Below are 27,712 nucleotides of genomic sequence, written 5' to 3' on the forward strand. Positions count from 1 at the left end.
ATAGAAGCAATAAAATCTAGAATAGCTGAAATGGATGCTGAAAAGTGATCTAGTTATCTCTGGTCAGCCCAGTGAGAGAATCTGTTCCATTTACTGTTATACACCTTTCTGTCAGAATCCTTCTGAGAGGATATGAGGATGCGCCTGACTGGAGATGAAAACCTGAACTGTGTAGCCATCATTGGAAGTGGAGAAACCGTGTGGTCAATTTGGGGGTCTGGATATCTGGGTAAGTTATTCCTGATGGATGACAGAGAAGATCCTGGTTCGGATCCAACACCCAAGGAGGTTGCACTAGATGAGGCCACAAAAAGGGAAACCATAACTGCCAAGGCCAGAAAGAAGCAATGAGAATTATTTTGCAGTAAGATGTTTGCTGTAGAAATCTGGGAATTAGTGGATTGGGACAAAAGCCTAAAGGATCAATCATGGACTAGAGAGTCCCTTGGTGATTCCCCCTCTGAAGGTATTAGGGCAAAGTACCTGCTGCACTTGGAGTTGAGAGGGGAAGTAAAGAGATCACAGACTGGACCCATTGATGGAAAATCATTTCTTCCATAACAGGGTTGAGAAACTATTCATGATGGAGTAAGAGGGACCTGCTCAGTTTGTATTGATATACTTTGTAAAGAAGATTGGACTTCCCCAGAATATGAGTTGCCAGAAGAAAGCATCAAGACAAAACTTCCCACTGCCAAACTTTCATTGCTTCTCAACATAGGGATTAAGATTTGGATCCCCCCTGCTTGTTGATGTTCCAAACAACTGACATATTGTCTGCGTGAATAAGAATCATACCTGGAGAGAGAGCATCTTAAAATGCCTGCAACACTAATAGGACTGCTTTAATTTCCAGGTCATTGATGTGAAGATTGGCCTCCAACTAGGACCAAGTGCCTTGGACTGTCCTTCCCAAATAATGACCCCCCCCCCATCCTGCACCCTAGTTGGGAAATGTTCATAGTCACTGTGGCCATGAATGGTGGAAAGATAAAAGGACGACCTTGAAAAACTTCTCTTGTGGTGATGCACCATGTGACATGTTCTTTGCAGATTCTTGTAATATGTATTGGAGCAGAGAGAGTGTCATCTGATAGACCATTGTACTGCAAGCCTCCATTGTAGTACCCTCATGTAATATCTTACTAGGGTATAAGAGTTACGGAAGCTGCCATAGATCCCAGGAGTTGTAAAACCAATCATGCGGCAGGTAAGAAAGAGATAGTAAGTGGGATGCCTGACTGGGTAACATATTTACTCTTGAATGAGAAAGGCTTGCAGTTTGGGTAACCATCTTCAGATGACCACCAATGATCTCTAAGACTTGAGTAGGGGAGAAATGAGACTTGATGTAGTTCAAGGTAATGTCCAGTTGAAGAGTAAGTTGGAGCAAGTAGTCCCTAGCTTGAATCAGTAGAGGCTTGGTGTGACCAGAGATGAGTCAGTCATCAAGATATGGGAGCACCCAGAATCCCAGCAGTCTCAAGTGAGCTGCAACCATTGCCATGCACTTGGTGAACACCCTGGGGTCGGTGATGAGACCAAAGGGGAAAACTCTGAATTGGTAATGACTGGCTTCCAGCTGGAAGCAAAATAAACTACTAGATCACCTGTCTATTTTGATGTGATAGCATGCACCCTGGAGATTTATTGAGCACATCCAATCATCCTTGCACAGAAAGGCAGAGTGGACTGAACCATGAACATTCAGAACTTGGAGGGTTTGACATATTGGTTTAAATTGCTGAGATCCAGGGTACATCTCAGGTCCCCAATTTTCTTTGGCACCAAAAAGAGCTTTGAATAATTTCTGAATCCTTGGTCTGGAGGGACCATCTGAATGACTTTTTTTCCAGCATTTTTTTGTATTTCTATGACTGCTGCTTTTCTCTGACTGGCTGAAACATCTGGAACTATAAAATGATTGGGGGCTGTAGGGAAAAAGGTATGCAATAAACTCTGGAAATAATTACTCTGCACCCAAGTGTCTTTGATGATGGGTGTCCAGGTTTGTGGATGCAGGGATAAGCTCCAACCCACTGCCTCTAGGGTGCAGCAGTCAGGCAATCCTTCAGGATTGCCAATAGGGTTTCTCAGAGAAGGGATCTTTGAAACAATGATTTTGCAGGCCTCCTCTGCCACAACAGTGTTGTCTATTATTGGAGCCCCCCCCCCCTCTGCCACAGGGGGATCTATCCCCATAGGAGTACTGGGAAGAGCCTTGTGACTTCTGGAACCACATTTTCCTGTCACCTCTCTGATTTTGGGAAAAGGTTCTTTCAGGTGTAGAAAAATGGATCCCTATGACAGATAAGGTCTTTCCATTTTGTTCACTTCTGGACAGGGTTTCTTGAACTTTGGAGCCAAATAAGATAGATCTATTAACGGCAGCATTGATGAACGATGACTTAAAAGGCTCCATAATGTCACATAGATGTATGCAGGCATGCTGTCTCACAGCTATTCATTACCCACAGCTCTCAAAATGCCTTCTGAGGCATGGGAAATGATTATCATAGAGGTGCTCATTAGGGACAGTAGGATGGACAGTTGCATAGAAACGGTATTGTCTTCCGCAGACTTGGACCCCAAGAGGGCATTGGATAACTCTTCTTTCAAGTCCCTCTGAAAATCTGTGACATGTGCCAAATAATTCAGCAACCTGAGGGCAAAGGTCACTGACACATACATGTGTTTCCCAAACCTGTCCAATGCCTGGGAATGGGCAGTACAATGTTGCTAAGCAAGTTCTTCTTGGTGACCACTTGTACCACCATAGCATCTACTAGGGGACCCTTGTTCCAGTGGCTCCAATCCTTAGGTGCAACCAGGTACTTGTCAGGTCTTTTAGGAATTGGCTCAGTGACATCCAGATCCTTCCATGCCTGGTAGGAGATGAGGTCCACCAACTTGTCTGCTCAGGGTACTATCCGGGATGTAGCTGTGCTGACTCTAAAAGTCTTGAGAAACACTGATTCCTCTTTGGAAAGGGGGAGGGGTCAGAAGACCAACCACCTTTATGTCTCAAAAGCTCAACTACTTCACTGAAGAAGACATACTCAAAGGGTGATAAGGAGGACCCTTCCTCTTTATTGAAGTTGGTGCCTTCTGTCAGGGATTCCTGTAAGGTATCTAAGTGCCTCCACTTGCATATACATTTCTGATGGGGTTCCCTAGTGGGATGCTCCATACAGGACTTGAAAGTGTGAGCAGAATCCTGAATCAGGACTGTTTCAAGGCTTGTACTGGCTGGCTACCCTGATGTGACAGCATATATAGACTCCAAGACCACAGCAGACAGTTGTGGATGGGGTGGACCCAAGGGGGGGGCAAGCATGTCTTATCAACAGAAGTGGAGAAAGCTCTCTCTACTACCTCGACTATGACATAGGAGAAGCCAAAGCTGGCCTGGCAGGAGATGAAGACAACTGCCCAGGACAGCACAGTGCATCACCCTGACTCTGACTTGAGGCAAAATTCAGAGCCAAGCTGTCCAGCGCTGAGGTTCTGAGAGGAAGGGGTGAGGGCACTGGAGTCAACCCTAATCCCCCAGATCCAGCGCTGACACTTCAGCTCTGAGATCCCTCCAGTTCCAACAAGTTCAAAGATTATTGAAACAGAGACATTGACGGAGTCAAAGAAAGGCAAGCTTTTGGATCTGACATGCACAGACTCAGGATTCACAGCTCTAATGGTGCTGAAATTGAAGGTCTGATCAGAGTAGGAGTCAGCAACTGGGTAGGGGCCAATGGCAGGCTCACAGGTCTAATGGAAGATGGAGACAATATAACTCCCATCTGAATCTGGGCCTGGAGAAACTTCCTTATCATTCTGTCCACATCAGCTTTGGTTAGGCTCCTAGATGACCTGAGAGAAGATGAGGTAGATGGTGACCTAGAAGTTCTTCTTGGAGTCTCTTGGAGCAAGGGTGAATGGATCTGAGGAGAAATCATGTCCAGAGCAAAGGTGGAGGAGCAGTAAACTAAAGATTTTGACTTCTTGGACCTTAGAGGAAGAGCAATCGGGGATTATTTCCTGCTCTCTTTGTCCTTAATTGAAGAATCCTCTTTAGCATTCTCAGGAGGCTTTTTGTAAAGGAGAGCTCTAGCAGAAAGAGAAGAAGAAGTTAAAGAGGATGACAGTAAGAGATTCTTCAAAAACAATGTGATGCAGCATTCAGCCAGAGCACGGTGACTGAAACCCACACAAACATCTCACATTCAGGTAAAACAGATATAATTACCAACAATGGTAATAGGATAGGTACCTGTACATAGGTAGCAGTAGGAGGGAAAAATTCAGGTACAAGAAAGGCCTATATAAAAAAAAAAAGATAAACCTAAACAAACAAATCTCATATATATATATATATATATATATATATATATATATATATATATATTATAAACAAAGTAGAAAGGGGAGGAAAAAAACAGGAAAAGAGTAACTATAAAAAAGTTATAAAGATAGCACTTATCCAAAAACACTCCAAATGCCCGAGCTACAGAGACCATGTCCATTTCCTGAATGGCAAATGAGATCTGAAGTAATTCTAACTAGAAATGAGGATTATGTGTAAGAGGAGGAGCTCAAGCTATGGATTCAAGTCTTTAGAAGCGGCCAAAGTCAGATCTAAGGTCAGATCCAAAACTCATCGGTTGAGGAACTGATTAAAAAGACAACATCAAATCTGGAAATATACTTACAAAATGGTGGTGCTCCATACTTGGGTAAAAGAACTGGCATGCAGAACCCTAAAGGGTATGGAGAGAGACATGATGGATCTCTTCATGCATGTCACAACTGCAGGTAAGAGCAAAATTTTGTGGAATACTTCCATCTTTAAAAATTATGCTGAGGTTTAAAGAAAAGATGACTGGTTTTAACAATTGGCTAAACACCTGGTTTCATTCTAGGGGGATTCAGTATATGTCAGCATGGGATGAGATGCTTGACAGACATATATGCTTCATCAAGGGCAGTCTACACCTCTTATTCCAAGGCTTCTGCATACTGGTGAAAGCTTTTGCTATTGCCATTGTGCCTTTTTAGGCAAGATCTAGTTAGTGGACCTCCTAACCTAATATTCTAAAGACATCTACCCCTAAACCGTAGCAATGTAGCTCCACTTAATGCAAGAAATCTAAACAAAAACTCCCTAACGCTGACATTCTCCTGCATTTGGAGTACATCCAGGTTTGTGTTGTTACAGAGACCTGGTTTAAGTGCTTAGACAGCACCCACTCAGTACCTGAGTTTAGGCTTACCACTTGTGTGGACCCAATGGAAACAATGGTAGCGTTACCTTGAAACAAATACTTTGAGAACCTCAAGTGCAGCTTATAGACATTCAAATCATACTAAATAGGATTAACTATCAGGTCATTGCAGGCTACAGAACTTCCATGTCTCCAGAAAATAACACAGCATTCATAAGTATTCTTAACAAACTCACCATAAGTAAGAACGCTGTTATCCTAGGTGATAGGAACTCCAGTCCGCTAATGATTGGCAGTAGATTTTTACGTGCCGAGTTGCCGGCCCTGACACACAACCTTCAACAAAGGTACGCCCATTCACGCATGTCTCCACACAGAAGACGCTCTAGCTGAGAATCAAACAGGACAACATCTTTCTGTGAGGTGACAATGCTACCACAGCACCACCACCGCAGTTACCACCAACATAGGGTATGCACGCAAATTCTTAGATTTTATAAAGAAGAACTCACTGCAGTAGATTGTAAAAGAACCAACAAGAAAACAGTATATGCTTGACCTGGTCATAACAAACTTAGTTTCTTTATGTACCATCCCTAAGCTATTCCCCTCATTGGTCAAGTCAGACCATAAGCTCATCAGGTGATCACAATGAACCATCTATGACAGGGTTTGTGGGGGAATCCCCTAAAAGGTACATCATGAAATCCCACCCATTTTACACTTCCATAGCCATAAGGGGACTGGCACATGTGAGTATGTCAGGTGCACTTCTCCTACACTATCTCCATCACAAAGTAGAGGTGCTTCTTTGTCCGGTGAAGCTGGCCCCTGAATGGGTGAAGTATCAGCAGCATAGCATCCTGGGAAGGACCTGCTGTTGTGGCTCCAAAGCAGTGATACCCACATGGGGTGCCAGAGGCCAGGGCTGGGATAGTGTAACCACTGCATCTCTGGACCATCATGCAGTGCTACTGTGTTGCAACCTGCAGGAGCAGTCTTGCATTTCAAGTGGAATGCATGCCATGGACCACATCATACAGCAAATGGTTATATGTAGATCATGTACTGTGTGGCAGGAGATCCAATGAGCTCCTCCAATTAGTTACTGCTATGGCACAGCAACTGTTGGTGAGCTGTGTCAAGACAGGCATAACTACAACCAGTCACTGCATGTCTTGGTGCATCAGCTGCGCACCAGTGTCCAGGCACTAGAGTCTCAGGTTTGCTTCTCCCATAAATGACTGGCTATGTAATCTCCCCTTACCAGTGGTGTGCTTGTGTTTACTCAGTCCCAGCATCAATGTCTTCCCCTGTCACCTATACACCTTCTCAGTATCTGGCTAGATGCATTGCTGTTTACACATCAGGGTCACTTCAAAAACTAGGAGTGGGTATACGTTCTATGCCAGCACATCTGTATGTGTACAAGGTAGGGGAGGGCAACATGGCCAGTATTATCTACAGCTGGTTGAGGTCAATGTAGAGGTCTGGAAGTTGCTTCTTCAAGTGAGATACATTAAGGTCTTGGCCACAGCATACAAAAATTAATTTAGGCAATGGTTTCTGGATTCATTCCAGAATTTCAAACCTCAAGAGGAATTCATTAAACAGATAGTGGAAGAAATCACAGTAATCAATTCTCATATATCATAGAAAAGTTGTGCACTTACCATAACATTCCATCTGTGTTGTCCATTTTCATTCTTCCTCAACTGATAGGTTGGATCTGACTCACCCATTACACTAGCTCATGGCCTCTGACAAACTCTCAAGCTTCTTTCCTACCCATAAAGCACCATCCCTAACTTCCCTCAGATCATATTTACAGCTTGAGAGAGAGAGGAACTATAAAATAATTGCCATAACTGAAGTTCAAGGAAAGGGACATATGGTGTCCCTAACAGTCTCATTCCTCTAGAAGTCAATTATGAGAAACAGAGGGGCATGGAGAGAGGGGAGTTGAGGAAGAATGAAGATGGACAACACAGATGCAACATTATGGTAAGTACATAATTTCTTTATTTGATGTTGTCAATTTTCATTCATTTCTCACCTGATGGGACAGAGTACCCAGCTACCTAAATCCATGGGTGGACTCTAAGAAAGGATATTCCTGAGCACAGTTAAGCCAAAGGCTGTTCTTCCTCTCAAGACCAGATCTAGTCTGCAATGAGTGATAAAGGTAAGAGGAAGTCATCACTGCCCTCTCAAATGCAAAGAAATACAGCCTCCATGGAACCCAATAACATCCCAGGCTGCATCCTATATGAACTCAGGCAGGGAACCTGCAGCACCATTAGGCACTCTGTTCAACCAAAGCCTGAGTACCGGCTTCATCCCAACAGAGTGGAGGACATCCACTGTCATCCCTTTACACAAAGGTGGAGCATCCACCAATCCAAGAAATTATAGACCCATCAGCCTAACTAGCCTGATCTGCAAGGCCATGGAATGGATTATCATGGACTTCATTAACAAGGACATTGGCAACCTCCAAACACTTTATCCCACACAGTTTGGCTTCATCAAGGGGAGGTAATGTCTGTTAAATTTGGTCAACTTCTTTGAGACAGTCACCAAAGCCATGAATGAGAAGATGGGGTACTCCGCCTACCTTGACCTGGCCAAAACCTTCAATACTATTCCCCACTCAAGTATAACAGATAAACTCTGTCAACTAGGCATCAATCCGTATGTTACCAGATGGCTCACTGACAGAACCCACCTAGTCAAAATAGGGGAAGTCACCTCAAGCAGTAGAACCATAATGAGCAGTGTACCCCAGGGACTGGTCTTGGGGCCTCTGTTGTTTGGGATATATTTTTCTGAGGTGCAGGCCAAAACCACTGGGCTATGACTGACCAAGTTTGCAGATGACTGCAAGCTGGGCGCTGTCATTTATTCCCCTAGTGATGTGGACATCCGCCAAGAGGGTCTCACCCAAACAAATGACTGGTGCCAGAAACATGGCCTCAAACTGAATGTAAAAAAATGCATCATCATCCCCTTTGGCGAGAGTGATGTCTCCACAAGTTATCACATTAGTAACAAGGTCCTAAGCATGCAATCAGTCATGAGGGACTTGGGCACCCAGGCTGATAGCAAACTGACTTTTGACCACCATATTGCCTCTGTTGTACAGAAAGCTTTCTACATGGCCCACCTCACTAGTAAGGGTATCTCACCCAGAGACTAAGAGGTCATAACATCCCTGTATTCTTCCCTTATAAGACCCAGTATTGAGTACAATGCCCCTTTTGGCATGTACCTCACAAAGCACATGCAGCAGCTGGAGAGACCACAGAGGTTCCTCACCAGGAGAATCCAGGGCCTCAAACATTTACCCAACACAGACAGGCTAAAAGCCCTGTCCCTTTACTCAGTTTTATGCAGATTTCTCAGAGTTGACCTCTGTCTGTCATACAAAGCAATCTCACACCCCACCTTGATGGGACTGCTGCATATCCGTAAGTCCAGCTGCACTCAAGTAACCACAGGCGCAACCTCAACCTGGTCTGTGACATCAATAGGACTTGGCAGGACAGATTTGTACCCCAGAGACTCCCCCTTCTGTGGAATAGACTCTCTCTCCACATCAAGCAGAGTACCTCATTAACTCTTTTTAAGCACAATCTACATAGCTGTATGGAGAACAGAAAATACACCACTGGGATTCCACCTGTGTCCCTACTGGACAGGGGAATCGGGCATTGACTTTTCTGAACATGGGCTAAATTCTTGGCTAGGCTTGCAAGGGCTTCAGGGCCAGTAGCCTAGTAAGCTTCTATGATCCTATGATTTGCAAAAGCTAAAACCATGTACTAATGCACTCGATAACATACCCTCATCCTTCCTCAACATAGCTGCCGAAGCCATTGCCTTCCCCATCAGCATCCTAATCAATCGCTCTATCCAAGAAGGTCTTGTTCCCACACTCTGGAAAAGAGCATTCATCATTCCCTTGCACAAAGGAGGCAATAATAACAATATCACTAACTTCCGTCCCATCGCCATCCTCTCTCCTGTATCAAAACTCCTAGAGAAATGTATCCATCTCCAACTCCTTCCCTATCTCCTAAATAATAACTTACTAACTTCCACATAACATGGTTTCAGACCCGGTCACAGCACCATGACTGCCCTCCTTTCCTTCCTGGAAACTGTAAATACAGCCCAAGATTCTGGCTCTATTGTATCTACCCTCCTTCTCGACCTCTCCAAGGCCTTCGATACTATCTCTCACAGCCTACTCCTAAGTAAACTATCTAACCTAAACCTATCCCCTGCCTCTCTCAATTGGTTCACCAGCTATCTCTCCCATAGGCAACAAGCTGTCAAATGGAAAACAGCCATCTCCTCCTTCCTGAACACACCCACTGGTGTCCCCCAAGGTTCCATTTTGGGTCCTCTCCTCTTCAATATATTCATAAATGACTTCTTCCACTCAAATCCCCATGCCAAACTTATCCAATATGCAGATGATTCTACAATTATCTGCACAGCCACATCCATTCCCACTCTCTTAAAAGTAACTCAAGATGCCTTCTCTACCACAGAACAGTGGATGAAGAACAATCATCTAGCACTCAAGGCATCAAAAACCAAACTTATGGTATTTACTCCCTCAAAAAACACAACCATTGATAGAAATTTACTCTCTATCACTAGCCAAAACAACACACCTCTTGAACTCGTATCTGAAACCAAACTACTAGGGGTCTAGATAGATGACCAGCTTAAATTCAATAGCCATCTACAACTAAACATAAAAAAAACACTACAAACTTGGCATGCTATATTGACACAATCGATTCCTCACTACATCTACTAAGCTTACTCTCGCTACAACATTCCTCATGCCTTCCCTTCTGTACAGTGCCCCTCTTCTAACAAACCTACAATCATCCCTCAAAACAAAACTGTCCTCCTGTTATAATAAAATTGCCGAATTTGCCACTAGCCTCAGAGCATCTATCCATCACTGTGTATCTCTCCACAAACTAAACTGGCTTGAGCTACCCAACTATCTCTCCTTTACTCAGCTCACCTTTGCTCACAAACTCATTTTCCATCCATCCCTCTGTCCCTCACTCAGCTCCACCTTTAAAGTGCACCTGCCACAAAGACTCCTAAGATCTAATAACCAAAATCTAATAGAACTGTACAAACCCCTTCACTCTCCAGGGCAAAACCTCCTGTCCTTTGCCCTGGCACGCCTATGGAACTCCCTTCCCCCCTCCATCCGCACCACTACTAACCTCCCTGCTTTTAAAAAATCTCTGCACACGCACCTAACATCCTCTTGGGAATGCTCCTGCTCCCACCCCTCATAGCCTAGTCTGCTCCCTACAGGCAACTATATCATATATTACCAGACACTATAATTAAGCAAATGCAACAACATCTAATAATTCTCAAATTCTACTATTCCACTCAAGATACTATATATTTACTACAGCAATGCTATGTTTGTTATGCATAATGTAACCAAAATTCTCGATTGCACCTGGTTAAATCTTGGATTTCTACTAAAAAAAAAAAAAAAAAATATTTGTGAACCACTGTAATAGTTTTGTTACCACTGTTTTTAACGATCTGTCTTAATACGATTTTAAGTGTTAAAGTGTAAACTTCTGTAATCTATTGTATCTTTGTTTTGGAGCTTTTCTCCCCAGGACTCCATTGAAAACGGGTTCTTCTGGCCCAATGGACAATCCTGGTAAACCAACTATAAATAAAATAAATAAAATAAAATAAAATAAATTTGACCAAGTTGCGGCCACACATATATCGTCCATAGATGCTCAAGACTGGAATACAGTAGAAGTTGCCATAGATCTGGTTGAATGCACCTTTAATGGTTTTAGTAAGGGGAGATTCAATTTACTGTAGACAAATGAAATGCAATCTGTCAGCCATCTAGCTAGAGTCACCTTTGTAACTGATTTGCTCAACTTATTATGTGAAAAGGAAACAAATAGCTGATCTGTCTTTCAAACTTCTTTTGTCTGTACAGGTAGAAACGTAATTGTCTATGAACATCCAGTAAGTGCAGCATATATTCTCCTTTACTGGTTAAGTTTGGGAAAAAAAACTGCTAGATTAATGGCTTGGTTATTATTGGATTCCTACACCACCTTAGGTAGGAAGGAAGCATTGGTACGTAAGTTGACCTTATCCTTATGAAAAAAAACAAGTATGGGGGCTTAGAAGACAATGCTTGAAGTTCTGAAATTCTTCTAGCAGATGTAACTGCAACTAAAAATATAGTTTTCCATGTCAAAAATTTTAGATCACATTTAGCTGCAGGCTCAAAGGGAGAATGTATTAAGGCTTGCAGTACCAGATTTAAATCCCATGGTTGTATGGGGTCTCTACAAGGTGGTCTTAGCATAAAAGTACATTTCAAAAAGGCTTTACAGAGGTTAGAGGAGGATAGGGAAGAATTTTGAAACCCCACATGAAAGTTAGAGATTGCTGCAAGCTGAACTTTAATAGTCAATGAACTAGCACCCTCATTAAATAAACTCACTACAAATTCAAGAACAGAATGGATTGGAACTGAAAAGGGGTCTATCTGATTCTGCTTTGCCCAATAATCAAATCTTCTCCATTTACTTCTGTAGAGCTTCATAGTAGAAGGTTTATGGGAAGATAAAAAGTTGGAATGGACAGGGGAAAAGAGCATTGGTTGCCAGGCTATTAAGGGAATTGGAGAAAACACACAGCTAGTTTGAGATTTGAGACATCTGGGTAAACCATGCCTGTTGGGTGAGACAGACGTTCTGGAGCTGGATCCAGAATTCAAAGTGGGTACAGCAGATGAGGCCAAATGAAGGGGAACCAAATGTGTTGAGGCCAGTAAGATACAATGAGGATGACTTTACTCTTCAACCTGACTGCTTTCTGAAGGAATTTGGGAATTGGGGGTCGGAGGATAAGCATAGAGAAGACCGGGGGGACCAATAGTGAGGAGATCAGGGCAAAGTAGATGCTGGACTTGGTTTTTCAGGGGAGATGCAAAAAGATCACAGCAGGGCTGGCCCCACTGAATGAAAATCATTTCTGTCAGCTCGTTATTGACAGACCACGCATGAGGCAGTAAAATGGACCTGCTCAATTTGTCTGCTATTACATTGGACCTCCCTGGAATATGCGTTGCTATTAGAAAGTGGTTGGTATATATTACCCATTGCCACACTCTTAGGGCTTCTCATCACAGGAGATAAGATCTAGTTTCCCCTTGTTTCTTGATGCACCAAACTACTGACATGTTTTCCATTTCAAATGCAGTTGTCCTGAGAGGGAGAGAGTTTTGGAATGCTTGCACTGTCAAAAGCACCTCTTTCATTTCCAGAACATTGATATGCAAGTTGGCCTCTTTGGGGGGACAAGTGTCTTGGACTGTCTTCCCCAGATAATACCCCCACACACCCAATCTGGGAAGCGTCCATGGCCACTATGGCCTTGAGCTGAAGGAGAATGAAAGGACGACCTTGTAATAGTTGTTGTGACTGCATCCACCAGGAAAGATACCATTAGCAAACCTGAGTTATTCTTATCTTTGCTGACATGGCTTGAGAGAACATTGACCATTGTGTTGCTAGCTTCCATTGCAGAATTCTAATCTGATATCTTACTAAAGGAACTAAAATTATTGCTGTTGACATTGATCCCAGTGCTTGCAGAATCAACCGGACTGAAATTCTGGTACTGCCAAATATTTTCCTGACCTGTTTCCTTATTGTCTGTTCTCTTAAAAGGGGAATAAATGCTCCCATAGATACCATGTTGAACACTGCTCCTATGAATTCCAGTGTCTGGGTTGATTGCAAATGAGACTTGTTGTAATTGGTGGTTATTCCAAGATTTGAGCAAGTTTGCAAAACTTGATCTTGTGCTTGTATCAGCTGATGCCTGGTTAGGGTGGTAATGAGAAATGGAAACACCCAGAATTCTTGCAGTCTCCAGTGAGCTGCTACCACTGCCATGTACTTGGTGAACACCCTGGGGGCTGTGGTGAGGTCAAAAGGCAGTGCTTTGAATTGAAAATGACTGGATCCCAGCCGGAAGCGGAGATACCTTCTGGGTAATCTGTTCATTTTTATGTGATAGTACACAACCTGAATGTCTATTGAGCACATCTAGTTGCCCATGCTCAGAAAGGGCAGAATGGCCTGAACCGTGACCATATGCAACTTGGTGTGTCGAACTGATTTGTTGAGCACACCGAGATCTAAAATTGGTCTTCAGTCCCCTGTCTTCTTTGGCACTTAAAAGAATCTTGAGTAAGTTATGGATTCTATTTGGTCTAGAGGGATCTTTTGGATGACTCTTTTCTAGCAGCTTTTGGATTTCTAGTGCTGCTGCTTCCCTCTGATTGCGTGGAACATCAGGGATTTTTCTGGATAATGGAGGTGGCAGGGAAAAGGGAATACTATAACCTCTGGAAATAATTCTCTGCAACCAAGTATCTTTTGTTATGTTTAACCAGCCTTCCTGGTGCAGAGATAAGCAACCCCCGACTGCCTCCAGAGGAAGGCAATCAGGCCTCCCTTCAAGAGCACTGGAACGGTCTGCTGGAAAAGGAATCTTTAGACCCTCGGTTTTGTGGGCCACATCTGCCATGGGACATATTCTACCATTATCGCTCCCCCTCTGCCTCTGGGGGAACTACCTCCGCATGTGTCCAGGAAAGGACCCTGAGACTTCCTGAACCACATCTTTCAACCTCCCCATTGATTCCCAGAAAAAGTCCTTTGAGGGGTCAAAAAACATATACCCACTGCAAAGAGGGTATTTCCATCTTCCTCACACCTGGAGAGTGTGTCTTTAACAGTGGGGCCAAACAAAGAAGAGATGTCAAAGGGAGCACTGATGAATGATGACTTGAAGGGCTCAGCAAAATCACACAGGCACATCCAGGCATGCCTCCTAATGGAAATACCTAAACCCGTGGCCCTTGAGGCACCTTCTGCAGCATGTAAAATGAGCCTCTATATCAGTTCCTTCCATGCTTGCCTAGAAAACAAATCAATGAGTTCATCAGTTGCCAGAATAACTCAAGAGGTAGACGGGCCTGTTCTGAAAGCTTCCAGAAATACTGCTTCCTCAGGTGGAGGGTTTTGAGAAGACCAACCACCCTTCTGTTTAAGGATCTTGAGAATGTCTCCAATAAGACATCATCAGGTGGTGATTTGGGAGACCCTTCCCCTTCATTGAAGTCAGTATCCTCAGTGACAGACTCTTGAGGAGAGTTCAAGTTCCTCCTCTTGTACTTCCTCTTCCTAGGGGCTTCTTCAGTGGGATAATCCGGAGAAGTATCAGAAGAGATAACAATGCCCTGATGGGCAGACTGAAAGCTTTGGGCAAGCTGTTCCCATGGAAAAGAATGTTGAGGATCACAGTGCAAAGTCATCTGAGAGGTTGAGGGTCGATCTGAGGGAGAAGAACCCATCTGACCTGCTGGAGTATAGAAAACTCTATTCACAACCTCAAAGGCAGTCCACTCAGGAGAGAAGGAAGTTAACAGAGCCAAGAAAGCAAGCTTCTGGCCCATCATTTCCCTCTGCTCTGTCAGCAATCCACCCAAGGTGGATGCCGGAGCCGAGCTATCCACAGCCAAAGCTCCAACATGAAGGGATGTCTCTGAAAACCTCAGAGTCGATCCTATCCCCTCAGATCCAACCTGGAAGCTCCGGCTCCAAGAGACATTCAGATTCAAAGATGTCAGAGCTGGTGCACTCGGAATAACAGTTGGATCCGAAGACAATGTTGTCTTCAGATGCAACACAGAATGGCCCAGATTGCTTGGATCCGAGGACTATAATACCACAGGTTGGGTCATAGCCAGAGTTGTTATTGGGGGAGTGGTAGATAGACGGTGTTCCTGACCCAAAGAAGTAGGAACCTGTGAGAACTCCCCTCTGAAATTGCTCTGTGAAGAATCTCCTCATCATCCCTTCCACATTTGCCTCCATGAGACTTCAGGAGGAATGAGAGGATACCACCAAAGGCAATTTAGAATGCCACTCTCAAACTGGGTAGGGCACCCTGGAAGGGACTGGATCCAAGCTGAGCGAGTAGACAGTCAGTGGCAAGGGCTTAGGAACTGAGGAAGTCAGAGCTGGAGTATGTTTTGTCAGATCGGAGGCTGTAGGGCTTGAGACATATCTGATCGGATCCTAAGATGGTCAGATCCCAAGTGACTTTAGATCCAACTTTTCCTTCTTCCTCCTCAGTTCTGTGGAAGAAGATGCAGGGAAATCGGACAGTCAGGTCCATTTTGAAGGGTCCTTAGTTTTAGTCTTGGGAGACTAAACTTCAGAAATGGCTTGAGAAAAGGGAGTTGGTAATAAACTCTTTAAAATTAACTTATTTCTTTGTTCTGTCAAAGCTCTAGGGTTGAACCCACTACAAATGTTGCAATCTTGGTCAAGGTGTTCAAACCCTAAGTAGTAAACACACAAAGAGTGGGCATCCAAAAAAGGCATTATATGCCCACATTTTTCACATTTTTTAAACCCTTTCTCAGACATCGTGTAATGAAAAAACTTATAACCAGTTATCAAAGAAGACTCAAAAATGCTGTTCTAAAATATCTGGAGAGCTATCAACCAAATACCACAATTACTGGAAAGAAAAAGCCAGTAAGAATAATTAGCATATTTTTTAAAGGAGAAAGGAAAGATTAACTACATAAATAGAGAAAAAACATGGTAGGAAAGGCCTGCCAATAATGGTAGTGAAGATTACACCAAGCGGTGTATAAAAGTATATAAAAGCAACACAGAGAGGACAGAATAAACTTTTTAACAAAAAAGGATAGCAAGAAAAAATGTTTGAAGAATAGAGTTTCACTTATCTGAAACCACTAGCTCAAGAGCTGTAGGTGACCACATTTAGTGGCAAACGAGATCTGAGGGAAGTTAGGGATAATGCATTATGGGAAAAGAGCTCGAGAGTTTGTAAGAGGCCACAAGTACTGTAACGGCCGAGTTGGATCCGAGTATTGAATGCAAACCCATCAGTTGAGGAATGAATGAGAATTGACAACATCATATCTGTATTATTTTTCAAATAGCAAACTGTCTTAACTAAATAATAAAGATAAACACTGATTTGGAATGTCCATGCATTTAAGTGGAAGAGCTTCAGTTAAATATGCTATGGAGTGCACACAGGATCCTCATAAATATATTCAATGAGATTTCATTCTAGAAGTACCACTCACTAGGTTTACCCTTAATGCTATACTACAGCATGTTCTTGCAATTATTAAGTATTAGATGAAGTACACAGTACATAGTGAGATAGAAGATAGAAGACAATGCTCCCACATTTCCTGCGGCACAGGGTCAGGAATACCTCCAGATCACTGCAGTATACCTTTTACATAATGCGCAAGAAAATGACAACTGGCATCTTTATAACTAGAATTAAAAGCTGACATTAAAGCAAGGAAATTCATGGATAGCAGTGGTTTTGAATAGCTTTACAAAGTATGTCATTTTTCTTAAAATAACTCATGGTCTAGAAATCTTTTAGCAGTAAATATTTTATGAGAATAAGTCTCAGTCCCAAAATGCCTAGGGAAATTGCACAACAGTGACAGCAAACTCAATTTATCTTGTAAATATTGAGCCAACACTATACTAACAAAAATAGCATAAAGGAATATTTTCTTTTAATTAAAATTAATAATAGAAAGACTTGTTGTACCAGTCCTGCTCATTATGCACTATTTAGACACCCAATAATACTATTAAAGCTATAAACTATTTAAATGTACACTGTACAGAAAAAGGACGCAGGTGTGTCTTGTGTAATATCAATATTAGGGCTACATAATACGTACTATAAAGCATTCATGTCAGTTGTTGAAAACAAATTTAAAAACATAAAAGAGATGTATAAAAATAAAGCACAGATCCGTCTAGTTTATTGAAATGCCTGGGGCATCTTCCTGCTGGAAATATATATACATATAATACTTTTCTTTTCAAGCAGTTCTCCCCCCATAAAAAATAAAACAATACAAAATCTTGGCCTTTATGCCATGAGTCTACAAAAAAGATTATGCTTGGATGAAATATTTATTTACTGAAGTAAACAATATACAGTGGATATAAAAAGTTTACACACCCCTGTTAAATTGCCAGGTTTTTGTGATATAAAAAATGAGACCACAATAAATAATTTCAAAACTTCTCCAACCTTTAATGTGACCTATATCCTGTACAATTCAATTGAAACACAAACAAATCTGTTTGGGGAAAAATTATAAAAAATAAAAAACATACAATACACTGGTTCCATAAGTGTGCACACCCTTAAACTAATACTTTGTTGTGTTGCACACCCTTAAACTAATACTTTGTTGAAGCACCTTTTGATTTAATTACAGTATTCGGTCTTCTTGGGTAGGAGTCTATCAGCATGGCACATCTTGACTTGGCAACTTCCTTGCAAAAGTGCTCCAAATCTGTCAGATTGTGAGGGCATCTCTTGTCCACATCCCTCTTAGGGTCACCCCACAGATTGTCTATTGGATTTAGGTCTGGGCTCTGGCTGGGCCATTCCAAAACTTGAATTTTCTTCTGGTGAAGCCATTCTTTTGTTGAGTTGGATGTATGCTTGTGGTCACTGTCATGTTGAAAGGTGAAATTCCTCTTCATCTTCATCTTTCTAGCAGATACCTGAAGGGTTTGAACCAAACATGACTGGTATTTGGAACTGTTCATAATTCCCTCCACCTTGATTAAAGCCCCATTTCCAGCTGAAGAAAAACAACCCCAAAGCATGATACTGCCACCACCCTGCTTCACCATGGGGATGGTGTTCTTTTGGTGATGCGAAGTGTTGTTTTTGCACCAAATGTACCTTTTGGAATTGTGGCCAAAAAGTTCAACCTTGGTCTCATCAGACCATAACACATTTTCCCACATGCTTTTGGGAGATGATGTATTGTTTTGCAAATTTTAGCCAGGCCTGGATGTTTTTCTGTGTAAGAACAGGCTTCTGTCTTGCAAACCTATTGCTATATTTTGTTCTGGAGAATGTTTTCTATGATTTGTGAGTCAGTGAAATGAGATTCCAGTCAGCTGCATTTTCATTCAAATTGATTCAGCCATTTGAGTTTCAGTCAAGCACAGTTCTTTCAAGTGATAGCAAACTGTACATACATATTGTAGCAGTTAATGCGACTGAGTCACATGTTCTTGAATCACAAGTGACTGAATACTCATTTCACTGAATCGCAACTAAATGAAAATTGTAAAGTACTGTGCAATCACGGGGTTAGTGCATTTAAGAAAGAGGTTGTGATAGACAAAGGTCCCCAGCATAAAGGAAGTTTGTAAAGGTATTTCGGTGTAATAAAATTTTTTTGGTTGAATGTGATTTAGAGTATGTTAATTCTCATTAAGTTTTATTCATTTATTGATTAATTGAAGACATTTATTGACTGGAAAATTTGAACTAGGTGTGAGACCCATTTTGGTGTAATGAAGTTTTTCAGCTGAATGTGATTTAAAGTATGTTTATTCTAAAGAAGTTTTATTAATTTATTTATTGATTGACTGAAGGCATTTGTTGATCAGGAAAGTCCAACTTGGTGCGAGACTCCTTTTCAGCAAAGGCCTGGTGAGAACAGTTCCAACAGTACAATGGTAACATCAACATAGTGTGTAAACATACTGACACAATACCAAAGGAAAAATTGTTATAACGTATTACAAGGGCGGTCAGTCAAGTGCATAAACAATATAGTAGGAAAGACATCTTAATTATATATATAATGAAAATAAAAGAAATAAAACTCAGTACAATTATTGCAACTCATATTACAGAGTATTTGAGAGAAGATATTTTACTACAGAAACATAAATAATGTGAGGAGATCAGTTGTGTGATCTTCAGAGGTGACTGAGATGGAATATTTACGTTTAAGAAGGAAACAAGTGTTAAGTAGAGAGATTACCTGGAGTAGATAAAGATAAAGTGATTAGTACACAGAGAAAGACATTCATGGTTATTAAGGGATAGGAGTGTTAGATGTAAAAATTATAAGTAAGGAGGTTGTACAGGGGTGGCACATAAGCACAGTTTCCATGAAATGTGTTTGTGTGTCAGTAGTGATTCACTATTAGTGTTTTTCTCTTTTCTCCACTGTTGCGCAACTGTGGTGTTAGTATATTCAACTAAGGGGATATGGAGGATGAAGCCCCCAACATGAGGGGTACAGTGGTGCTTGTTCTCCTGCAAAAATCAAGTCTGTATAGTAGTTTTGGTGTAGTAACTTTTTTCTGTCAAATGTGTTCAGTCAGTTGTGATTTAACGAAGTGTAGTATTTAAATCTATCTATATCTATATGTCTGTTTAGCTCTCTATTTTATATATATGGGAGCACTTGGTTGATTGTCTTTAAAGTTGACATTTGTTTTTTGACACGCTTTGACCAACAAAACAGATGGTCGACACGTTTCTACTATTTTAAGTACTCCAGATATATAGGTTTGTGATGTTTCATCTAAGAATTATAAAGCCTAAACTGAAAATACCTAAAAATTTGATCCAAGACTCATTCAGCCCAAAACATATTTAATAAAAAAGTGTAGTAAGTCTGATTTATGGTGTTAGGAATTTCAGGCAAATTAGTCAAGTGCATCATTTGTACTTTGCTAATGCCCATCCACAAGTCTGTGCATCAGGAGTGATTCACTGTGTGTGGCATTTTTTTATTTCTCCATTGTTGTACAACCATGGAGTTAGTATGTTAAATTAAGGGGGTGTGGGAGGTGAAGCCGTCTACATGGGGAGCACAGGGGGACTTGTCCCCATAAATAAGAAGTTTTGAAAGAGTATTTGCTGTAGATGAAGTTGTAGATGTAATATAGTCTGATTAAATGTTTTAGATTACATTTTTAGATATTTTGTGATTATCTGAAACATTACTTAGATGTACTATCTAACTATATGTAATTTCATTGAAAGCGGCTTTGACTGATGTACAAAATGATCAAATAAAAAAAACTGACAAAGTGCATTCGAGTGAAGTGCACATTTGCCTGAAAAGCCATTTCATCAAAAAGTGCAGAAGTCTATAAATAGTATTTCTGGGTGAAGTTGTTGAGAGCATAATTTAGAAGATGTTGTATTTATTGGCAATACCAACTATCATGTTGTACCCCCAGATTTGTATACGTTTATTTCTGCTCTAGCACTGATTCAATGGTACGGCATTTTTCTTTTCTCCACTGGTGTGCAACCATGGATTTAGACTACATAATTGAGGGTGGTGGGGTTGTATATGAACAGGGGGCTTGCCACCTACAAAAACTACTGTTTGTGGTGTACATTGTGAAGAGTGTTTTAGATGAAATGACTTTTCAGTTAAATGTACCTTCAGTCAAATGTGCTTTCAGTCATTTTTTCAACCATTTGTACTTCAGTCAAAGCTTCCTTTGATGAATGTATATTTGCTCAAAGTTGAATTCTCATCAGGGTTTTCCACTGTAAGCCAATCCAACATACAGAAGTGTTATAAATATACTTTCTTCAAGTGTGTGCGAATTTGGAGGCAGTATAGCTATAGTCCAAGCGTGTGGGGATATAGCCCCCATATTAAGGGGCCAATATGGAACTTTGCCCCATGCAAAAAAAAAACTTTTCTTAAACTTGCTGATCACAAATAAACAGTCAGTCAAGGGACAATCAGCAATGTGGTGAAACTTAAGCAGTTGGTGTAGATGGGTAAATATAAATTAGTTAAGTCATGATGTAGCTAACAATAGCTTGTCAAAACCTTTTGAGTAAATCTTAACCCAGCAAAAGTCAGAAAGTGGCTTTAACATGGGTGATGGAAGGTGCAAGTTCTCCATTTTCACTCCACCTCAAAAACAGACTTTAACATGGGTCTAAAAGGAAGGAAAGTACTCTACTTTCCCATTCCCAACTTTCATTACTTCAGTATTCAGTCAAAGGGATAAAATGTTCGGAAATCACAACACCGACCACAGTAAATGCCGAACTGAGCATTTCAGTGAAGTCGAATGTTGAATATTTCAACTTCACTGAAATTCTCTTAGCCGCTAAACATATTTTAACATGTTTTGCAGGGGGGGAACCCCCCCCCTGTACCCCCCCCTACTTATATATACAAACTCTGGCATAGCACTACATTGAGGAAAGGGTTGTTGTTGTGTCTTTCGGCTTATCCCGGTTAGGGGTCGCCACAGCGGAACTCCGGTCCGCTAATGTTTGGTAGTGGATTTTTACGTGCCGAGTTACCAGCCCTGACACACAACCTTCAACGAAGGCATGCCCATTCATGCATGCCTCCACACAGAAGACGCTCTAGCTGAGAATCGATCGTGACAATGTCTTGCTGTGAGGCGACAACGCTACCGCAGCACCACTACCGTGGGTTACGCTGAGGAAAGGGTACATTTCCCAACCCTCACTATAGTGCGATCTGCACTACACTGTCAAACCTTGCTTTAGCGGCTGTTCGCTATTGTAAGGTTCGACAATATAGCACTCCCACTAATGGTTCTGCTACCTGATTTACTCACATACGTTGATCGCACACAGTGTGATCGACTATGTGATTGTAAACTATATATATATATATATATATATATATATATATATAAATCTATTCCTTAGAAACATAAAAAGATGGTAGGCTAATGGCCTAGGGGCCCTTTTAAGCCTAGCCAAGCAGAATTCTCAAGTGCTACTCAAGTGCTACTTGTTCCCTTTTATAAACGGGAAATAGTCAATTGATACTACACATTTCTTGTGGTTGCAGTCTCTTCTCCATCTGGTTTTGGTTTTGCAAATTGCAGTTTTGTAGCACATCAGCATCCTCTGTTCAGCAACAGCACAAGTGTCACCCCAGGATAAATTTGAGGTTTTTCCATCCATTTGCCCAGACTGTTTGAACTGGGTCAGAGAAGTACTTTGTTTCACATGGATGAGAAGCCTATTCCAGAGTAAGGGAAGCATCTGTGAGATGTATCTGTCTCTCCAACATGTCCTGTTTAGATTACTGAAAATGTTAAAATCCTTAGAGTGGGTGTTTCTGATATTACTGTTTTTGAGGATATAGAGCAGGTTTATCAGTACAGGGTCTGAGGAGGCCTTAACGGCTAGACAGAAGTCACCCCTTAACAGTCTATGGGAGACTGAGAATAGAGGGAGAGCGATCTAAGGTGGTCTCCATCATTCATGTGTTGAACTCCCTGGATTCTTTTGGTAAGAAATTTCTGTGGGCATTCGAATTGAAGCATGTGCCTCTGTAGTTACATATCAACTATGGGTCTAATAAGGGCTGAGTACAGAGGGGCAATAGCCTCCCTGGACTTGGACACAATGCCCTTACTTACAAGTTGTGCTATATAAAATGACTTCCTAACTGTGGTGGACATGTGATGTTCAAAGGCCAGATCACTATCCACATAAGTCTCTGGATCCCTAACGAACATTTCTGCCTTAAAAGGTGTGTTTTCATTGTCATAGTTTGCAAGGGTGGATGATTTACTGAAGGAGATGATTATGCACTTTTTTGCATTTAGTTTGAGTCCATGGTTCTTACACCAATTGTTCATTTGTGTGAAACCCTCCTAAAGGATTTTTTTGCCTTCAGTGGATTGTATGACTGCCCTGGGCTTGCAGTCTTGAGCAAAGCTGATCAACAACAGCGCATTTCTATTGGCCTGGACTTTTAGAAGTAAATGCTAAACAGGAGTGCTCTTAGTAGTGACACCTAGGAAACTCCACTTGTAACTAGCCTTTTAGTGGAAGTGGCATCGCCTATTCATATCTCTAGCATTCACTGTGAAAAAACAGTTGGCTACCCAGTAGGTGATATATGGTTTTATTTGTATTTTTTGTAATTTTTTGATTATACCTGAGTAGGGATGGTGCTGACTGCCTTGGTCAAGTCTGAATTGGCCATATGAACTGATTTGCCTTTGTCCATGGCCTTTGTGACTTTCTCAAAGAACTTCACCAGGTTCAGCAGGCATGCCCTCACCTTGACAAACCCAAAGTGACTAGGGTCCAGTGTTTGTAGATTTATTATGTCTTTACATGAAACATCCATGACAATTCTTTACACAGCTTTACAGATTAGGCTGGTCAGACTAATTGGGCCTATAGTTTCCCGGGTCAGTAGCTCGGCCACTGTTGTGCAGTGGAATGACAGCTGGCATCTTCCAATCCATGGGCACAAACCCGTATATGAGGTTAAATAGCTTCATTCGGAGATTGGACAAATCCTGTTTCAAGATATTTAGAAGGCACCCTGGTATGTTATCAGGACCCATAGATGCTGTGTTCTTTGCTTTGGAAAGCACCTTTAGGACCTGTTTTATGGTGATAACAGGGGGTGGTATGCATTTGGGCATCTTCATATTGGTGACTGGGGGGATGGTTACTTGAAATTTGCTCTGAATTTATCTGCCAGTAAGTCTGCAATGTTATCTGCTGTGATAAACATGGTGACATTCACCACCAGTTCAGCAGACTGCTGCCATTTATCTTTCAGTTTCTTAATGATGGATGCTTGATGGTTGTCTTTAGCTTAGAAGACTATATTCAAATCAAAATTGGCTTAAGTGGTTTTGACTAGACTCCCTAACTGCTTGTTAAAGTTTATGGCTGTGTTCTGTTATGTTTACTGTATTTAGCCATGATTGTTTTTCTCTTGTTGTATAGCTTGTTTATGGTTGGGGTCCACAAAAGTGGTTTATTTTTGGAGATATTGTTTTCCTTCTTTCATGTGAGAGCAGCTACCTCTATTAAATGGTTGAAGTGGTGGCAGAATGCATGACAGAGGCATTCAGCACAGGCAGCTGAATTATCTTGATTTGGGGGATACAAATTGTATCACTCAGCAGATAGTTTGCTTTAGTACAATTTTGGAACATTCTAGTGTTTGAAGAGGGTATCTGTTCCAGTATAATTTCAAAAAATACTGTTTTTTGGTCTAACCTTATTAGCAAGGTCTCCCCTTATTTGTGAGCGTCAAGTTGAGGATGTTGTTTCCTCTTGTGGAAGTTTAAATTACTTGTTCCAGGACATTTTTGTTAATGAAGTCCAGGAATTTCTGGGTCTGCCCATTTGAGGATGTATATATTTCCAAGTTTATCAATGGATTTTTGAAGTCTCCCAGAATTACTGTGTTATGTCTTATGCTTAGCAAATCAAATTAATTTAAGTATCTTGTGTGAGCATCCTGGACCTTAAGATCGAACACTCAAATATGCAAATACAAAAGCATTAATCCCAAAAGAATTAAATATAAAACAATTATAAACAAACAAGAAAAAAATATTTTATGCAGGGGGACAAGCCCCTTCCACCCTCATACCCACTGCTAATTAAATGTACCAAATCCGAGATCACATAACAAAGGGGGGAATGGCAAATTCTCACTCCCTGCTGTATCATTACATCTCACACAAAGAAGCCAGCAATACCTGAATCTAAGTGATTTCAGTCTTTTAAGCTGGCAAAACCAACATTCGATATTCTAAATGTTTGATCAAATGAACTGCAAATATATATACATATATATATATATATATATATATATATAGATAGATATAGATATATATAGATATAGATACACACACACACACACACACACACACACACACACACACACACACACACACACACACACACACACACGGATAGGTTTGTTGAAAATTTCCCTCCCTTATCCACTCCTAACTTATCACAAACCTTTCCCCAAACTTCCCCCCACTCTACATATCTGAAGAGCAAGTCCTCAAAGCCTTGTCTAAGGCAAAAAGCACAGCCTCCATGGGACCAGATGACATCCCAGGCTGTCTTCTAAACAGGCTAAAACATGAATTAGCATCACTATTAAGTACCCTTTTCAATCATAGCTTAACCACAGGCTTTGTTCCAGCAGAATGGAGAACAGCAACAATTATTCCCCTGCAGAAAAGTTGGCTTAGCAACAGACCCAGGGAATTACAGACCCATAAGCCTGACCAGCCTCATCTGTAAGGCCATGGAATGTATCACTATGGACCTCATAAGTAAAGACACGTGACCTCCAAACCCTGGATCCTACCCAATTTGGCTTTGTCAAGGGCAGATCCTGCCTGTTAAATCTGGTAGATTTCTTTGAAAATGTGACTAGGGCCATTGACAAGGGCAAATCTGTGCACACAGCATATCTTGACTTGGCAAAGGCTTTTGACACAATCCCACATTCAGGTATTACCAATAAACTTAGAAAACTGAATTTAAACCCCTTCATTGTAAGATGGGTTGCCAACTGGCTCACAAACCGGACACATACTATCAAAGTGGGTGACTCCACATCAACCAGCAGACCTGTTACCAGCGGGGTGCCACAGGGGTCAGTGCTGGGCCCACTTTTGTTTGGTATATACTTGTCAGAAGTTCAGGTGAAAATTATGGGGATGTGGCTGACCAATTTTGCAGACAACTGCAATCTAGGTCCAATCACTGAATCCCCAAATGATGTGAGTATACTCCAGGAGGGTCTCACACAGACCAACGACTGGTGTATTAGTCGCAGTCTCAAACTGAATGCAAAGAAATGCATCACCATTCCCTTCAGCACAAACAATGTCCCTTCACACTATCAAATCAACAACAATACCCTAAGTACCTACGAAGTGGTAAGGGACCTGGGATCACAAGTTGACTACAACCTTAACTTTGACCACCATGTGTCTACTGTAGTAAGGAAGGCTTTTTACATAGCACACTTGATTAGTAAAGGCAACGCCTCAAGAGAAAGAGAGATTATAACCCCTAAAACACCTCTATAATCAACACTAATCCAGCCTATAATTGAGTGTAACGCCCTGTACAAAGCATCTGCAGCAACTGGCAAAGGTTTCTAACAAAGAAGAAGATCAAGGGGCTCCAGCATGTGCCTTAGACAGACCAACAAAAGTCCCTGTCACTATACTTCGTAGGGTATAGACTTCTTAGGGGAGACATATGCATGGCCTACAGAGCAATCGAAGACCCAAACTTAATGAACTTGCTGCATATCAGTAAATCAAAAGGGATTAGGGCTACCCATTCCAGGGACCTAAATATGGCCTGTGACTTAAACTGAACAGATTTATCTTTCAGTGACTGCCACATCTTTGAACAGGCTACCAATTCATGTGAAACAGAGCACGTCTATGACACTGTTCAAGAGGGACCTAGATGAGTAGATGGGGCACCATAAATTCTTATCGAGGATAGCACCCACAACCCTCCTGGACATGGGCACTCATCCCTAAATGCAATCTTGGGTATCGACTAGCATTTTCATGGTATTACATTGGGATTAAATGGCTAGGCTTAAAATGACCTCCGAGTCAATAGCCTAGTAATCTCCTATGATTCTATGATCCATATATACATATGTATTATACATACACATACATACACAGCACACAATGCATGGCTAAAATGTACAGCTAATAAATGTTTTTTGCAGAATGTGTGTGTAATCAATCAGAGATTATAACCCCTAAAACCCCTCTATAATCAACACTAATCCAGCCTATAATTGAGTGTAACGCCCTGTACAAAGCATCTGCAGCAACTGGCAAAGGTTTCTAACAAAGAAGAAGATCAAGGGGCTCCAGCATGTGCCTTAGACAGACCAACAAAAGTCCCTGTCACTATACTTCGTAGGGTATAGACTTCTTAGGGGAGACATATGCATGGCCTACAGAGCAATCGAAGACCCAAACTTAATGAACTTGCTGCATATCAGTAAATCAAAAGGTATTAGGGCTACCCATTCCAGGGACCTAAATATGGCCTGTGACTTAAACTGAACAGATTTATCTTTCAGTGACTGCCACATCTTTGAACAGGCTACCAATTCATGTGAAACAGAGCACGTCTATGACACTGTTCAAGAGGGACCTAGATGAGTAGATGGGGCACCATAAATTCTTATCGGGGATAGCACCCACAACCCTCCTGGACATGGGCACTCATCCCTAAATGCAATCTTGGGTATCGACTAGCATTTTCATGGTATTACATTGGGATTAAATGGCTAGGCTTAAAATGACCTCCGAGTCAATAGCCTAGTAATCTCCTATGATTCTATGATCCATATATACATATGTATTATACATACGCATACATACACAGCACACAATGCATGGCTAAAATGTACAGCTAATAAATGTTTTTTGCAGAATGTGTGTGTAATCAAGCTCTAATTGAAAATATTTCACAACACTTTCCTTATAGGTTTCCAACTGAAATGTTGGCACTCTATACTTCTAATCCCAGAACAATGAAAAAAGACTGAAAATACAAGAGGAAAGTGAGTATCAGACATCTCTTTTCTTCTTTAAACTTGTTTTTTGCAGGGGGCAAGACCTTTCCATACCCCCCAATATGTGACAACCCCCAACATACACACACACATGCATACACACACAAACCAACTTGAA

The 27,712-nt window shown here is 41.4% G+C and overlaps 1 protein-coding gene across 2 annotated transcripts in view; it reads right to left on the reverse strand.

Annotated features, from left to right (window-relative positions):
• PPP1R32 (protein phosphatase 1 regulatory subunit 32) overlaps window positions 1-27,712 on the reverse strand; it is a 1,379,387-nt gene that overhangs the window by 1,158,024 nt on the left and 193,651 nt on the right. The gene's annotated exons all lie outside the window — the stretch shown is intronic.

Source organism: Protopterus annectens, chromosome 17.part0, assembly GCF_019279795.1.
Source record: "Protopterus annectens isolate FY-2018-M chromosome 17.part0, PAN1.0, whole genome shotgun sequence".
NCBI lineage: Eukaryota > Metazoa > Chordata > Ceratodontiformes > Protopteridae > Protopterus > Protopterus annectens.